Source organism: Amblyomma americanum, chromosome 1 (assembly GCF_052857255.1).
Source record: "Amblyomma americanum isolate KBUSLIRL-KWMA chromosome 1, ASM5285725v1, whole genome shotgun sequence".
Taxonomy (NCBI): domain Eukaryota; kingdom Metazoa; phylum Arthropoda; class Arachnida; order Ixodida; family Ixodidae; genus Amblyomma; species Amblyomma americanum.
This window is the reverse complement of record NC_135497.1, coordinates 531293477-531309695: the sequence shown is the minus strand read 5'-3', so window position 1 is coordinate 531309695 and position 16219 is coordinate 531293477. Positions and strand designations below refer to the sequence as shown.

Below are 16219 nucleotides of genomic sequence, written 5' to 3'. Positions count from 1 at the left end.
AGCTGTGTAAGGAGCACCAGGGGGGTGGGCCTCGTCAGGCATAATATACTTTTTGCCTCCTCCTCAAGTATGTACACATGCTTGGAATAAAAATCTTCCTCCCTTCCATCGTTTCCGCTATTGCACATAACGTGAAATATGAAGGCTCGATACATCCAGGATGGAATATATTGAAAGGTTCGGCGCATTTTTGATTTCATTTCATCTTTATTTCGTTTTCGCTGTAAAAACGGCTTGACAAGGGCCTGCCCCCCTACATAGTGGCACTGCAGAGTGTGAGAGAAAAATACCACCATAACAAAGGCAAAATGAATACTGATGCAAATTAAAGAGGCAATTTAATTAATGCGCAAGCATAAACACAAGTTACACATCGCAAGACAGCAATAGTTTGTAACGCATCGGGCACAAAATGAAAAAAAACAGATGCAGATACAATGTGTTGGACATTCTGAACACAGTACATAACAAATTCAAGCAAAAGTAAATTTCTACAAGGAACATATGTTCACGAATTAAAGCACAGGAAGCATCTCAGATTGCAAGATATAAGAACTTATGATAATTTCTCCCGACAGAACAACCCTGATGGTATGTATTGGTTCGTATGCTGGTTCGAAATTTTATGACTCTAAACCTATTGAGTAATGTGCGAATAGAATATTTCAAGGATTTTATATCGTGTGATGTGCGAGGTGCAGGTAAAATCCATTTTTCCCTGTGCCTCGTAAGGCGAGGTCTCGTGTTTTTGTAGCTTGGTTAATTATATAAACAATAAATACGTTTTTGTTTCCCAAAATATTTACATATTAGCAATATCATATACTTATTAAGACAAAGCACACTGAGAACAATACATTTCTCGAAAAGGCGAGCCGAGTGATGCAAAAAGGACATAATAGAAATATTCCGAACTTGTTTTTTTTTTAAGTAAAAGTAGTTTTTCTTAAATCTGTCATACCAGCCGTGCTCCAGGCAATATTACAGTACTACAGTACAGGATTAAAGAGAAGAATTTCAATTTTGGTATGGGAAATTTCTTTCAGACTCACAATAACGCCAACGGCACGGGATATTTTCGATTGGAGGTACTCAACATGCTTGTTCCAAGTTAAATTATTTGAGAAATGAACACCAAATATTTTCACTGTTTTGACTATCTGGATGTGATCTGTGCCTAGACGTAGATTCAATGATGTCAGCTGCCGTTTTCTCTTTGGTGAATATCAAATTGCTTGTGTATCAGACGAGTTTATTCTCAAAAACGGTCTGTGTTAGCCCATTCGTGTAAATCAGCAAGCGCTTTATTCTATAGCCATTAAATGTCTGCTTCTGTCTTGCCCCTAACAAAATGCGTCGTATCATCTGCGTACGAGGCAAACTGAGCGCAGTCTGTGCATCGAACAATGTCATTGACATAGATGATTAATAACAGCGGCCCAAGTATGCTTCCTTGCGAGACCCCAGGCGACGCAGCCAGCACAGATTTTCTGCCATTTATGTCAACGTTTGCGTTCTATATTCAAGGTAAGACTTAGGCAGTGTGTGAGCAATTACGCGGACTCCGTATGTGGGTAGCTTGTATAGAAGAATTGAGTAATTTATGAGTTGAAGCGCTTCTATTAACTCGATAAACATTACTACTATAATCTCTCTATCGCTAAAAGCTTCTAAAATGATTTTTGTGTGTTACAAGGACCGCCTCTGTTGACCGGTGCCGTCTGAAACCGCGGTGAATGTCAAAATACAAACTGTGTTGCGAAAAGAATGAAGAAATTTTGATGTGTAATATTTTTTTATTCCCTTCGAGAAAATTGGCCATATTGAAATTGGACGGTAGTGCTTAGTGTGTCTTTATCCCCGTGTTTGAATATAGTGTTACACGAAGGACCTGCATTTCTTTAGGAAATATGCCTGTAGATAAATGTAGGTTATAAATATGAGTGATAACTGAACAGAGTAGGTGAAAAACGCACCTCAACGGGATCACCTGCATCCTATTTGTATCTTGAGCTTTACTGTTTTTTTAGCATTCGTGAAAAAAGGGACTTCTGAGAAATTTGTGGTTGCAAGAAGTAGTGGCTGTCGGTTGTATATTTTAGGCAGATACCAGTCAAAGTTGCCCGGATAGTTTTTTGCGCAATCCTTAATCTGATTCGATTGTTGAATGAAAATAGTATTGAAAGCGTCGGCTAGTTCGCTACCAGAAATGCACACTCCATGGTGCTCAAAATATTCACGAAAAGCCTCTGGGCCGCCAACTGAGAGCAAGGGTTTTAGATTTCGCCAGACTACATCTGCCCGCAGAGTAGTCTCGTTCAAGATAACATTAAGAAAATAAAGTCTAGGCTTTCTCTAATGACTTAGAAAGAGAAAAATCATCGCACATTTGGTCTTTATGAATCGAGCAAAAAATTCATTCTTGCGTTTAGTCATGCTCAGTAGCTCAAGCTATAGCCAACCATTGCGCGCATTCGATGGATTTTTTTTTTACTCGACACAAAGCAAAATGGGCATCACATATGAATCTGAACAAAGCTATGAAATTAGAGTATGCGAGATTGATACTACTTGCCTTGAAGACGGCTTTCCAGTTTTCTTTGTGCATCGCAGAACAGAAAGATACAAGATGGGTAGGAGCGATGCTCTGAAAAATTTATTATCTTTACATTTTTTCCTTTTATTTTACGAGACTTGTCACCTAGCATAAATATTCATAAATGGTCGCTGATATCAGAGCATACAGTGCCTGCGGTTATTGTATCAGTGATAATGTTTTTTATTAACACAACCAGCAAATGAATGCTTCCTTGAGTGGCACACGTTGGTTCGTCTTTAACATTTGTGAAGCCATACGACTTAATTAAAAGCTGAAATTCGTTCTGGCAATTTGCAGGTGTAATCATGCTAACATTCAGGTCTCCTCCAAAATAAAGGTCCAGACTGTTAATTAAAGTGTGGTAAAGAATTTTGCGAAAGTAAACTACAAACCTGGTGAAATCGCCAGAAGGTGGTATTGCGCAACGAAATGTCACGATGAAAGGGCATGCGAGTTTTTCCGTTATTCCTGGGCAGGAAATAGCTTAACAAACAAACAGCACAATTCTAACCGCATCGGCCACCGCGCATGCCTCTTGCCTTGAAGGAGCGTTGCCATGTTCCCGTTTTCCGAATTCCTGAGAAATCATCTTCGTTGATTACATGTTCCGAGTGAAAAGGTACACATTGATGCCTGAAAGCATATTATCACGACATATCGAAGGAGGATGACGAACGAATGTGGTGGCAGCGAAAAGATCTTGATTGGCCACGAGAGGCAGTTTGCATTCACCATAACTAGTGCTTCCTTTTTCAAATCGGTGAGGCCTCGCTATATCCAGAATTCCATGTTAGCCGGTTTAATGCCTTGATGGCTTCTCTTATGTGTTTCATCATCATCTTGAGCCTCACTGCGCCCACTGCACTCCGAAGGCATCTCCGATGTGTCTTAAATACCCCTGTCCTTTGCCGTCGGTCCTTTGCCGCCCCCCTGCTACGCTTGCCTTCTAGAATCCACTCCGTTACCCTTAAGGCCCAGTGGTTATCTCGCCTTCGCATTGCATTCCCTGTCCAAGCTCGTTTCTTCCTCTTGATTTTGACAGCCATGTCATTAACGGGCATTTTTTCTCTTACCCACATTGCCCACTTCTGGTCTCTTAATGTTACAACTGTCATTTTTTTATCTGTAGCTCGTTGCATTGTTATGAACTTAATCTGAACCCTTTTCTTTAGCCACCACGTTTATGCCCCATAGGTGAACACCAGTAAGATGCAGCTGTTGCATATTACTCATTAATGTCGCGAGAAGCTGCGGAATAGAAAAAAACACTAGTTTTAGAACAACTCTCAGTGAGGGTGAGGGTGTGGAGGGCCGACCATTCGAGGTTGTGGGCGAAGGAGGGCTAGCAAATTTTGCGAATTTATCGTGGCGATGAGGGAGGACCGGATAATTTTTCAAAATGAGGGCGAGGATGAGTAAGGGCCATAGATTGAAAAGTGAGGGAAGGAAAGTAATACTTAGGGCATCTGCCCACCTCTGGTGTTGGTAAGTTGACGAAGCGAGTACGCCGAACGGTGCATTTGCTGACCTGGAGGCCCGTGCAACATCAGCTATCCACAGCTCTTTTTCTTTGTTGTAGTTCCTTGCCGTTGCATGAACTTCCACTTAGAGAGGCACTTGTAGGTCCTCTGCTGCTCTGCCGTTGTAAATCGAGGGGCGTCCAACATGAAATCACGTGGGCGCGCGAAGCGCACAGCCGAGAGGCACCCCTAAACGTACCAAAACTCAGCTTTTCTTTCACTTGTAACATTCCGCTTGTTTCTTTTCCGTCTTCCTCGTGCGATAAAAATGCACCAGCGGTTTCAGAACAAAGCTCATATTGTTCAGTATCGACCAAACGCGTAAACTTCATGCCCATTTATCAGCCTCAGAGATCACGCTTGTACTTGCGAGATTGCCCTGTGGCGGCCAGACCGCTATTTTGGTTCTTGCACTTTCCTACCTTACAAAAGCTGTGCTCTCACTAGGAGTGGTGTTTTTGTGGTTGGGAGCAGGTATTCTATCGACACATGCCAACTTCAGTTTTTCCTCAGTGTCCCTTTGTGATGGACACCGTGGCTTCGCAAGTGCCGGAGTTTCGGTGAGTGCAGAGCCGGTTCCTTGGCGACGTACTGGTAGACCGCCCAGCGACGGGCATCGAGAGACGGCGGCGGAGCGTAGACATGCGTCGCGCGCTAATCAAGCTGCCTATGGACTAGTCCTTGAGGTGTGGGTGGCGGCGAAAACATTTAATAATCATAGAGAGAGGTGTTGGGGGCCGTGACCTGAAGGGTCGCGCCCTTACAACCACTAGGTGGGATACATAGTCAGGCACCCCATTGGCGGTTGCCGCAGCCCGGTGGCGCTGCGTTAAGGCTATTTGGGCCTCGAGGGTGCTGCAACCGGACAGGGTCGCCTCCCAGTCCTCTTGGGTGGGGTTTGGGATAGGGGGTAGAGATGGGTTCTGCTGGCAGGCCCACACCATGGGGTAGGTGTCAGACGCCTCCCCACAGTGCGAGCACCGCCCGTCGAATTGAGTATCGAAATGCTTTAGAGTTGCCGGGCACAGCATCATGTTATTGAGCAGGCGCAGGAGTACCCGCCCGTTGGTCTTCCCTAGCCCTTTGCACGGGGTGGGAAGAGTTTGGTGTGTGGATTTGTAAAAATCGCATATTTCATTAAACTGTAAACCGGATTGAAATCGGAGTCCTGATCAGCGCTGGGTCCCGTGGGAAATGCATGCAGAGAGAGAGCGTGCGGGCGGTGGCTTCGGCTGCTTTGTGTCCGCGTCTTCTACGTGGACGCTTCCGGCCCGGACCGCAAGGGGTGGTACACGGCCACGAGGGCAAAACAGTAGACGGCCTTACTTTCAAGACCCTGTCAGCATTTCACGCAGAAGAGGTTGCCAGCTCCCTGGCAACCTCCGACTCCTCCTCCCATTACATAATTACCGACTCGCGAGGGGATTGTCGAAACGTCTAGCAAGGGTGGGCTACTGCCCTGGCTTATCGCATGTACCAAAGTGTAGCCGAGACTCGGATCCTGCGCGCCGATCTATCGTTTGGGCTCCAGGTCACCAAGGCCTTGAGGTGTAGCATTGCTGTGTAAAGGCCAACGTGATTGAAAAGCTACGCAAGAGAGGTCGAAGCAAAGCGGCGTAGGCTACATACAGGAGGACGCGCATTTCAAAAGAAAACGAAAGGCTGAAGAGAAGGGTCTTGGGTTTCGGGCGCCAGCAGAGGAGTGAGATCGTGAGCGTACAGCGAATACGCATAGTCGAAATTTTTTTTGCAACGGCGACTTCTAACACTCTCACTTTCGGCTTAATAGCGGTTGGCTAGCAGTTTGCAATTGTTTTTTTTTTACAGCAATGGCTGTTAAGCTCCCGGTCCAGGGTTTCTCGTGCAGCTAGTATGCGTAGTCATCGGCGTAGCCTGTGGCTGCGTTGCCATTTGAACCAAGTGGAGGGGGTTACTCTGTAGTGAGGAAGGCGTGACGTGAGCAGAGAAATGCGCCACCAGTGGGTGGTTACCACACACAGGATTCATCCGGATCCATCTACAGGATCCATCCGCTGGGTGGTTACAGTGGAAGGAGGAGGGTATTGCGAGAATGTGAGAACGCGCGTCCAGTCGGTGGTTGCCATGGAAACCACACAGAGGGCGGTTGAATGAATGAATGACAAGACAAGATACAAACAAGGTGCTCTCTCTAGGAGGCGACAAAAAGGCACGGACGCCTGAGAAGTGCCAGTCCCATATTCTTAAATACACAACAACTAAGCTTACTGTGTGAAACAAAAACATAGTGCATTGAAATGCACTGACCCAGAGGTTAAAAGCGACGCATAATACACAGGCACCGAAATAATGACACGATAAAAGAGTAAAAAATGCAATGTTACAGGCACTGAAGGCGGTATGCGATAACGAAATGGCATTTCTATATTGACGTTTGTTTGAAAATTGCTATGGAAGATTGTTCTTTTACGATAAAGGTAATACCAGGATGGCGACTTAGAAAATCTGTAACAATAAATCATTGCATTTTCATACGATCTTGCGTATGCGTATCGTATGCAAATCTCGCGTATCTTGCCATTGAAAGTAATGTAGCGCATACTATATTCGCATTTTTTGGCATGTATATTCTAAAAAAAGCACTTTCATTAAGCTTTATTTCTTGCAAGATAGCAATGGCAGTTTTTTTTCAGTGTAATGTTTTTCTTTGTTAAAACGCTGTTCTTGTAGAAAAACGCTGTAGAGTAGCCTCTGACGGGCACGTTCTGTAGTATGCGTATTATGAGTTTCTGCACGGTTTTAAAATATGGATAGTAGTTTTATTCGTGTTTCCCCAAACAACAGTACTGAAGCCGTGAATGCACAAGACCATAATAAAGATGTGGTTTCAAGCCGGAAAGGTCATATATATATATTTCTGAAATATATTTCTTAATTTATAATAATGCCGACGGATCTCGCGAGTTTTCATGCGATCGATATGACTGAATCATTTTAAAATTTCTTCACACAAAACGCCTAGAAACATCTGGCATGCGGAGCGTTTGATCACTTCATCAAAGTATTTAAAATTATGCTTTCATCATTGCGCTGAATATGAGGCCGAAAAATATTGTATTTTATTTTCTTCGTGTATATTTCTAGTTTGTTTACTATCATTCAATCAGAAAGCTTGCAAAGCTAAGCATTTGTTACCCTCTAAAGAGCGCCTAGGTTTTCACTGAAAAAAAATTAGCTAGAGTCATCAGCATATAACGTTATGTTCGATGCGAAAGGCACACGTTCGTGGTGTCATTTATGTAGAAAAGAAAAAGAAGCCGACCGAGAATGAAGCATTATGGTACACCGAATTCAACTTCTCCTATGACTGACCTCAAATGTAGAATCCCTATTGAAAAATCTCGTATATATGTGTTAAATGTGTCTCATATATACGCAATTATTGGATATGTGTCCACATATATGGTCGTATGAATACGTGCTCGTATGGCATACGCGTTCTCTCCACGTATGGCGAAACACATATATACGGGTGATACGTGCCTCATATATACGCTATTGGATATGTGTCACTCCCGTCCCTCGTATATACGCGGGCCACGTAACCTTCGTACAGATACGAGGGCCTCGATTTGAGGATACAATGGCCTTGCAACACGTACTCTGGTGTACAGTTAATAGCTCTGAATATGTAGGCTACCTGAATGAACTTGCAACCCTTCAGTGCAGCAAATGCTGCATCCCAGCACTAAATACCAGGCTGCAGTCAATGAAATAAATTTTCTTGCTGCCTTTATTTTATCATTTTTATCTGACTACAGCCATTGACTACAGGGGCAGGTGCAGATGATGATTACTTGATGTCCCTCAGCATGTCCGCCAGGTAGCAATTCAACTGCTCTGCGCATTTTCTCATCCTCAGCAGCTTGTGCAGCTTTGATGTATGCATCAAATGCATCTGAAAGAGTATTAATCATGACAAAATTGAAGACATGCAGGTGCTGTAAAATAAAGGTATTTAATTCATGCACACTTAAATAAACAAATACCTTTGTCAGTCAGGAAATGTACCTAAATAAAAGAGGCTTACTGCCCACAGCTGCTAGTTTTTCTGAGCTTATCCGAGGCTTCTGCATGGCACCAGCCTTAAGGAATTGCCGGCATACTGAGCCGGTGATGCTCCTTCCCTGAACGCTCTTTCCCCTAAGGCTCTTCGGGGAAGGAGCATCACCAGGAAGGAGCGTCACTTTTGTGGGGAACCCCACAAAAGTTTTGTGGCGTCCTTGCAAAACAGGAAGTCTCGACCTTGGGAAAGAAGCCAGCACCACCGCTCGGCACTGACAATTTCCGTTCCCGAGGTGGACCTGCAATAAAACAGCTGCAAATATGCTTTGTATAAAGCCCTATAACAGATTGTGGAGAGTTATTATTTGCCACTATAAAACTGCTAAAATCCTATTCCTCAGGACTCCTATAAGTAACATTACGAAAATGGCAGTTTTCCTTGCAAACGCTACTAATGATAAAACATGACACATCGCTCTCTCCTTCGCAGTGAGCAGCACGATGGGCCACCAGGTCACGTTTATGTGCAATCATATAAGCTGCCTTTGACAACATAGATGAGCCTTTTTATCTCTACTTCAGGCTCCACTGCTCCCTGGCAACAGTAATGCTACCAAATATTCGGAAGCACAGAACTAACATAAGAAAGATTATGAATATTTAAAACACAGCAATTAAATCTTAGCACAAGAGGCTGTGCTAATTAGAACATGAAAGGTGAAAGGTTGTGGTCATGGTCTAGTGATCTAAGAGTTCATTAAGCAAAGCTGCCCTGAGCTGTCAGAGGTTCAAATTGTGCCTGGGGCTCCTGTGCAGGCAATTTTTTTCCGCTCCATGCCATTTGGATGGAAAATTTCACGTGTCTGAGAGGTGTGCACTGATCCTCAGCCCTATACGTTTCCACAGTTTCTAGATTGTTTGCCTGCAGTTACCAAGACCGAGAGGTAAAAGCATTTCAAGCTTACAAACTAGTTCTAAATATGAGAAGCCATCGTACCTGGCCATTGACCTCAGCAAGAACACCTGGATTCCATGGTGCAGCAGGACCCATGCTAGTGGAAGCCTGGAAAGTGTGCAAAGTGTTCGCATTTGCAACAAGAGTAATGTACAGTGTCGGTGAAGTCTTAAGGCCAAAGGCTTTTCGCTTCAGCCGCATAAAAGAGCCATTACAGCAATATTAAAGACCAAGTGACCTTGAAATGCTAGCAGGTTTCTTCTTGCGATACAGAAGCTTCCTGCTTGACTGCAGTTCTGAATGATTCGCTACATGAATTATTCAAGGAACATTGATTTCACTGCAGCTGAATGCTGTAGCCTTAAAACTTTTGACCTATACTGTACATGGTACGTTAAAGGGACAGTGAGGAGAACTCAATCAAATTTCTTTTGTAAGCAAAATCTGATAGTTCAGCATTTCATGGCTTTGTTGCCGCTTGTCCGAGAGCGAAAGATGCATTTATTTCAAAGAAATTTGCATTCGAAGTTGAAAAAGTTTTTCCCGCCACTCCGATTCAAACTCGGGAACTCTTATGACATCACGGCGCACTCTTATGGCGTTACAGGACGCAGTGACGTGAAACATGACGTAAACGCAGACTCCGTGATTTCTCGCGGCTAACGGTGCGGTCTAGCAGCAGCCAAAATGAAAGCTACCGCCGCCACACGTTGAAGGCATCTATCGGGGGTCGCTACCATTGCATCGTTTACGTTTGCACCAGCGTCTTGCCAGCGTTACGATGGATCCCGAGCCCGATGACAAAGTTCTCGCAAAAACTCCGGCCTGCATTTCAGCGACCTCTGCCCCACAGAGCGTGCGATGCCTTTGAGGGAGCACGGTTAGGCGCCGGCGGGTCGTTCCCCCTTCCGCCATGAACAGCCGTTGGAAATTAAATATCATAACCCCAGTGCGGGGAGTCGCGAGGGGCCAGGACAAGGTCAGTGCGTCGCGCCCATCGGAGGCTGGCAGGGGCTTTGGGGTCAACAGATTGTGATTCCTTGAACGGCGCGGTTGCACGGTGCAGAAGACGGCGTCCAGGTCTCCCACGGTTGCAAGGGCAAGGTTATTTATTTTTTTGCCACAAAAACGGATGGGTACTCAAGGGCGCTCGCATTTAAAGTAGGCGGCTTGAAAGTAAAGCTGACGCTTCAACGGCTTCTGCGCGTTTCTGGAGGTACAGGGTCCACTGGATCGGGTTCTCTCGCCCACTTGCATGTACCTTCAGGTGTGTACTGTGAATGGATTAAATTAGCCGAGAGCTCGAAAAGAACAGCAACGCCCAGCGAAGCTATTGAATTATGTCACAACGCGCACCTCGCCGCGGAACCGTATCAGTCTGGTCTGGCTGGCACAGCTGGCGCACTCGGCGCGAAATAGAGACATGCTCCAAGTCTCCGCCAGTGTGGTCAGAGTGCGCCTAAGCTGCCGAACGCGTCACCGGTAAAGCGCAGTTGGAGTATAGAGGGTCTCGCTTTGGCCGACGTTACGTTGGTGTGCAGTGCGCGCGCATGCGTTACGCCAGGCTATAAACGCGCATTAAAGGGACACTGAGGAGAAATTGAGGTTGCCTTGTATCGATAGAATACAAGCTCCTGATCACAAAAACGCCGCTCTTAATTACTGAAAACGAAGCTCTTGTAAGGCAGAAAATAGCAAGAACCAAAATACAGGTATCGCCAGCACAGGCCAATCTCGCAAGTACAAGCGTGGCGACGTCATAGGACAAGAGACGGAGGAATTGGAGGAATTTTCCTTTCTACATGGAAGCCACGAATCTCTGAGGCTGACAAAGGAAGGCTGCGCGGTTTAATATTGAAGTAAGTTTTGTTGTAAAACCTATAGTGCACTTTTATTGCACAAGGAAGACAGACAAAAGACAACCTGAATGTTGGAAGCAAAGAAAACCGATGCTTGGCGGCGCCACATTCGGCCAGAAAGTTTCGATTTTTTATGGCGCTTCGCGTCTAAGAGCGTTGGTTGCCCCGTGGTATTGTTTTTGACGCGCCTCGATTTACGAGCGCCGAACAGCAGAGCATCTCCAAGTGCCGCTTCAAGTGCTAGTTAACCTTTGAAGGAGCCTGTTAAGGCTGGTCAGATGATCGCCACGGTCGATGAAAAACTAAGGTGGCACGACGGTCGGTGATCGTACAAGGCAATTCGCCGTATATAGAGCACTTGTGTCGTCGTACGCTCGCCCGGCGAAACATTCCCAGCTGTGCCAGTCAACTTCAAACTACTTAACGGAAATCATTTATTAGGGACGGGAGACAAGGTACAAGGCAGTTAAAAAAAATTGATGGCCTAGCTGTGTTAGGCCAGGATATACGTAGCGAAAGCGCGGAGACTTCTGCATCGGAAGAGTACATTCACTAGATGCGCCTTAATTCATGGTTAAATCTTGAGCCGTCGTGGCGGAGTGGTAGAGTCTCCGCCTCAAACTGCAAAGGCCCTTGTTCGATTCCGAGCCTCGGCACAGGTTCTTTTTTTTTCAGTGAGTGGGCGGGGGGTTTCAGTGGCTACCATAGGTGCCGCCACTGAATAAGTTGGTTAGCGATTAAGCGCAGGCTCTGTTAAGGTGTGTTTATACTCCGGAGTAATGCGCGCGCGCGCTGCATGGCGACGTCACGTCGGCCAAACCGAGACCCTCTATTCTCCAACTGTGCTTGACCGCCGACGCGTTCGGCAGTTTCGGCGCACTCTGACCGCACTGGCGGAGACTTTAAGCATGTCTCTATTTTGCGAAGGGTGCGCCAGCCACCGCCGGCCCGGCCAGACCGATTCAGCTCTGCGGCGAGGTACGTGTTGTGACGTCATTCAATAGCTTCGGCAGTTGGACGCAGGTGTTCTTTTCGAGCTCTCGGCTAATTTAATCCATTCACAGTACACATCTGAAGGTACATGCAAGTGGGCGAGAGAGCCCGATCCAGTAGACCCCGTACCGCCGGAAACGCGCGGAAGCCGTTGAAGCGTGGGCTTTACTTTCAAGCCGCCAACTTTAAACGCAAGCGCCCTTGAGTACCCATCCGTTTTTTTGGCAAAAAATAAAATAAATAACCTGGCCCTTGCAACCGTGGGAGACCATGATGCCGCCTGCTGCACCGTGCAACCGCGCCATTCAAGGAATCGCAATCCGTTTGCCCCTAAGCCCCGGCCAGCCTCCAATGGGCGCGACTCACCGACCTTGTCCTGGCCCCTTGTGACTCCCCGCACTGGGGTTATGATATTTGATTTGCAACGGCTGCTCATGGCGGGAGGGGGAAACAACCCGCCGGCACCTAACCTAACCGTGCTCCCTCAAAAGCATCGCACGCACTGTGGGGCTGAGGTCGCTGAAATGCAGGCCGGAGTTTTTGCGAGAACTTCGTCGTCAGGTTCGGGAACAGGATCGATCATAATGCAGACAAGACGCCGGTGCAAATGCAAACGAAGCGACAGTAGCGACCCCCGATAGATGCCTTCAACGTGCGGCGGCAGTAGCTTTCATTTCGGCTGCTAGACCACACTGCTAGCCGCGAGAAATCACGTCTGCGCTCACGTCACGTTTCACGTCAATGCGTCCTGTAACGTCATAAGAGTGCGCCGTGATGTCATAAAGTTCCCGAGTTTGAATCGGAATGGCGAGAAAAACTTTTTCAACTTTGATTCCAAATTTCTTTGAAATAAATGCATCTTTCACTCCCGGACAGGCGGCAACAAAGCCTTGAAATGCCGAACTATCAGATTTTGCTAACAAAAATAATTTGATAAAGTTCTCCTAACTGCCCCTTTAACAGAGCCTGCGCTTATCCGCTAACCAACGTATTCGGTGGCGGCATCTATGCGCGCCACTGAAACCACCCACCCACTCACAGAATAAAAAGAAAAAAACCTGTGCCGAGGCTCGGAATCGAACCAGGGCCATTGTAGTTTGAGGCGGACTCTACCACTCCGCCACTACGGCTCAAGATATAACCATGAATAAAGGCGCATCTAGTGATTGCACTCTTCGATGCAGAAGTCTCCGCGCTTTCGCTACGTATATCCTGGCCTAACACAGCTAGGCCATCAATTTTTTTTAACTGCCTTGTACCTTGTCTCCCGTCCCTAATAAATGATTTCCGTTAAGTAGTTTGAAGTTGACTGGCACAGCCGGGAATGTTTCGCCGGGCGAGCGTACTACGACACAAGTGCTCTTTATACTGCTAACTGCCTTGTACGATCACCGACCATCGTGCCATCATGGTTTTTCATCGACCGCGGCAATCATCTGACCAGCCTTAACAGGCTCCTTCAAAGGTTAACTAGCACTTGAAGCGGCACGGAGTTCCTCTGCTGTTCGGCACTTGTAAATCGAGACGCGTTAAAAACAAAACCATGAGGCACACAAAGCTCATAGACGCGAAGCGCCATAACAAGTCGAAACTCTTCTGGCCGCCTGTGGAGCCGCCAAGCATCGGCTTTTTTTGCTTCCAACATTCAGGTTGTCTTTTGTCTGTCTTCCTTGTGTGATAAAAGTGCACTATCGGTTTTAAAACAAACCTTACTTCAATATTGAACCGCGCAACCTTCCTTAGTCAGCCTCAGAGATTCGAAGCTTCATGTAGGAAGGAAAATTTCTCCAACGTGGCGTCTATTGTCCAATGACGTCATCACGCTTGTACTTGCGAGATTGCCCTGTGGCGGCGATACCTGTATTTTGGTTCTTGCTATTTTCTACTTTACAAGAGCTTTGTTTTTCAGTAAGTGTTGCGTTTTTGTGATCAGGAGCTTATATTCTATCGATACAAGCCAACTTCAATTTCTCCTCAGTGTTCCTTTAATTGGCATCTCCAGGGGATTTTAAAGCACTTTGAGTTTACTATCACATTACACTTCTTGAACCTTGTCTCAATTGCAAGGTATAATTCTGCAAAATAATGAAATGTCAACAGCTAGAACACAAACAAAAACTGCATTTCGACCACATAGCCATCGCTAAGCAAAACTGCTCTGAGCTACCACAGGTTAAAATTGTGCCTAGGGCTGCTCTGCAGGCAATTTTTTTTCTGCCTCATATCATTCGGACAGAAAATTTCCCATTTCCGAGAGGTGTGCAGTGATGCTCATCCCCATGTTTCCAGTTTCTAGATTGTTTGCCTGCATTTATCAAGGATGAGAGCTAAAAGCATTTCAAGCTTACAAAATCATTCTTGTAAGATCGACAATTGGGCTTTGATGCCCCAGCGCCCCGTGCTGAAGAAGGAGCAAAACACAGGCGGAAGACGAGGCTGACAAAGTTCAGTTTGGCGCACAGGAACGCTTGGCTACCGAGGTGCGCTGTACTAGCAAAGATTGTGGCCGTCGACACTTCTTGTTAGCACTGTGCACCCAGCCCCTCCGCAGGCGTAAAGACGCAAATCAAACAAGAAGTGTGGCCGCAACCTTTGTTAGCACGGTGCACCCCGGTAGCCAAGCGTTCCTGAGCACCAAACTGAACTTTGTCTGCCTCATCTTCCATCTGTGTTTTGCTCCTTTATCAGCACTGGCCGAGGGGCATCAAAGCCCACTTGTCTTACATTCTAAATATGCGACACCTTCATACCTGGCTGCTGACCTCAGCAAGATATCCGGGTTCTGTGGTGCAGCAGGATCCATGCTAGTGGAAGACTGCAAAGTATGAAAAGTGTTCGCATTTGCTACAAAAGACTAATGTACAAGGTAAATTAAAGGGCAACTACAGAGGATTTTCAAACATATTCTGTTTACTATCACATTACACTTCTTGAGCCTGGTCAGAGTCCCGAGAAATTTTTCTAAATAAGGAGCAAAGAAATAATGAAATACCATTAACTAGAACACAAAAAGCTTGATTTCAATCAACAGATCAAAATATGATGTTAAAGGGTTTTACTGGTAACACTGGTGACTCACATTCTGTAATGCACCAACTAGCTTTAAAGGAGTATAAACACCCATATTTTGGGTGTGTGTTTTTGCTTTCTAATGAGGCATCAGGCATTATTATACATGAATTACCTTGTGGTATTTTCCTATTCTCAAGTCTAGCAAGAGAACAGCAGTTCACAATTGGTAGCGAGGTAAGGGAAAAGTTAAAGGAATACGTCTATTTAAGGCAGGTATCAATAGTGACAACTGATCCGGATCATGAGGGAATAACTAGAAGGATAAGATTGCGATGGAGCGCATATGGCAGGGTCTCTCAGGTCATGAATGGGAGTTTACCAATATGCCTCAAGAGAAATGTGTACAACAGCTGTATCTTACCAGTACCCACCTATGGGGCAGAAACGTGGAGGCTAACAAAAAGGGTTCAGCTTAAGCTGAGGACAACGCAGTGAGCCACGGAAAGAAAAATGATAGGCGTAACGTTAAAGCAGTATAACACCTACCGTTTGGGTGCGTGCTTTCTTGTTTGTAATGATGCATAAGGCGTTATTATACATGGAGTAGCAGCTAGTAATCTCTTACAACCGCTTAATAATTTATAATAGCATTTATTTTTCGTCCAGTTTCGGCTTCAACACTTGAACAAGGACAGTGACGTCAATGTGTGCTTACACGTCACGAGACATGAAAAAACAGCAATATAATCGCTGCTTGCACATTTGTTGTCATTCCAGCAATTGAGGAAGGCTGATTTCAACACTGCAGTAAATTAGAACAACGAAGCAGCGATTCTATGGACATTTTTCTATGGCTCACGTGAAGGAAAAGCCCTCTTTGACGTCAGAGCCATTGTTCGGCTGTTCCAAAACTGAAACAGCATGACAGAAAAAAAGAATTATAAATTATTTAGCGGTCGTAGGCAAACATCACATGGTGTTTCATGCATAGTAGCGTCTTCTGCATCATTGAAGAAAAGAAAACATGCCACCAAAATTAGGTGTCTATACTCCTTTAAGAGACCGGAAGCAGGAAGAGTGGTTGAGGGAACACACGCGGGTTAATGAGATCCTAGCCAAAATCAAGAGGAAGAAATTGGCTTGAGCGGGGAATGTAATACGAAGGTAAGATAGCTGTTGGTCCTTAAGGGATTCCAAGAGAAAGAAAGCACAGCAGGGGGTGGCAGAAGGTTAGGTG

The 16219-nt window shown here is 45.6% G+C and overlaps 1 long non-coding RNA gene across 1 annotated transcript; it reads right to left on the bottom strand.

The window, feature by feature from the left end:
* Nucleotides 1-7893: 7893 nt before the first annotated feature.
* LOC144107612 (uncharacterized) lies at nt 7894-14846 on the bottom strand. The gene is made up of 3 exons (XR_013309331.1): nt 14721-14846; nt 9161-9226; nt 7894-8056 (listed from the first exon to the last, which is right to left on the bottom strand). It is a non-coding gene; the product is annotated as an uncharacterized LOC144107612 (long non-coding RNA).
* Nucleotides 14847-16219: the final 1373 nt, after the last annotated feature.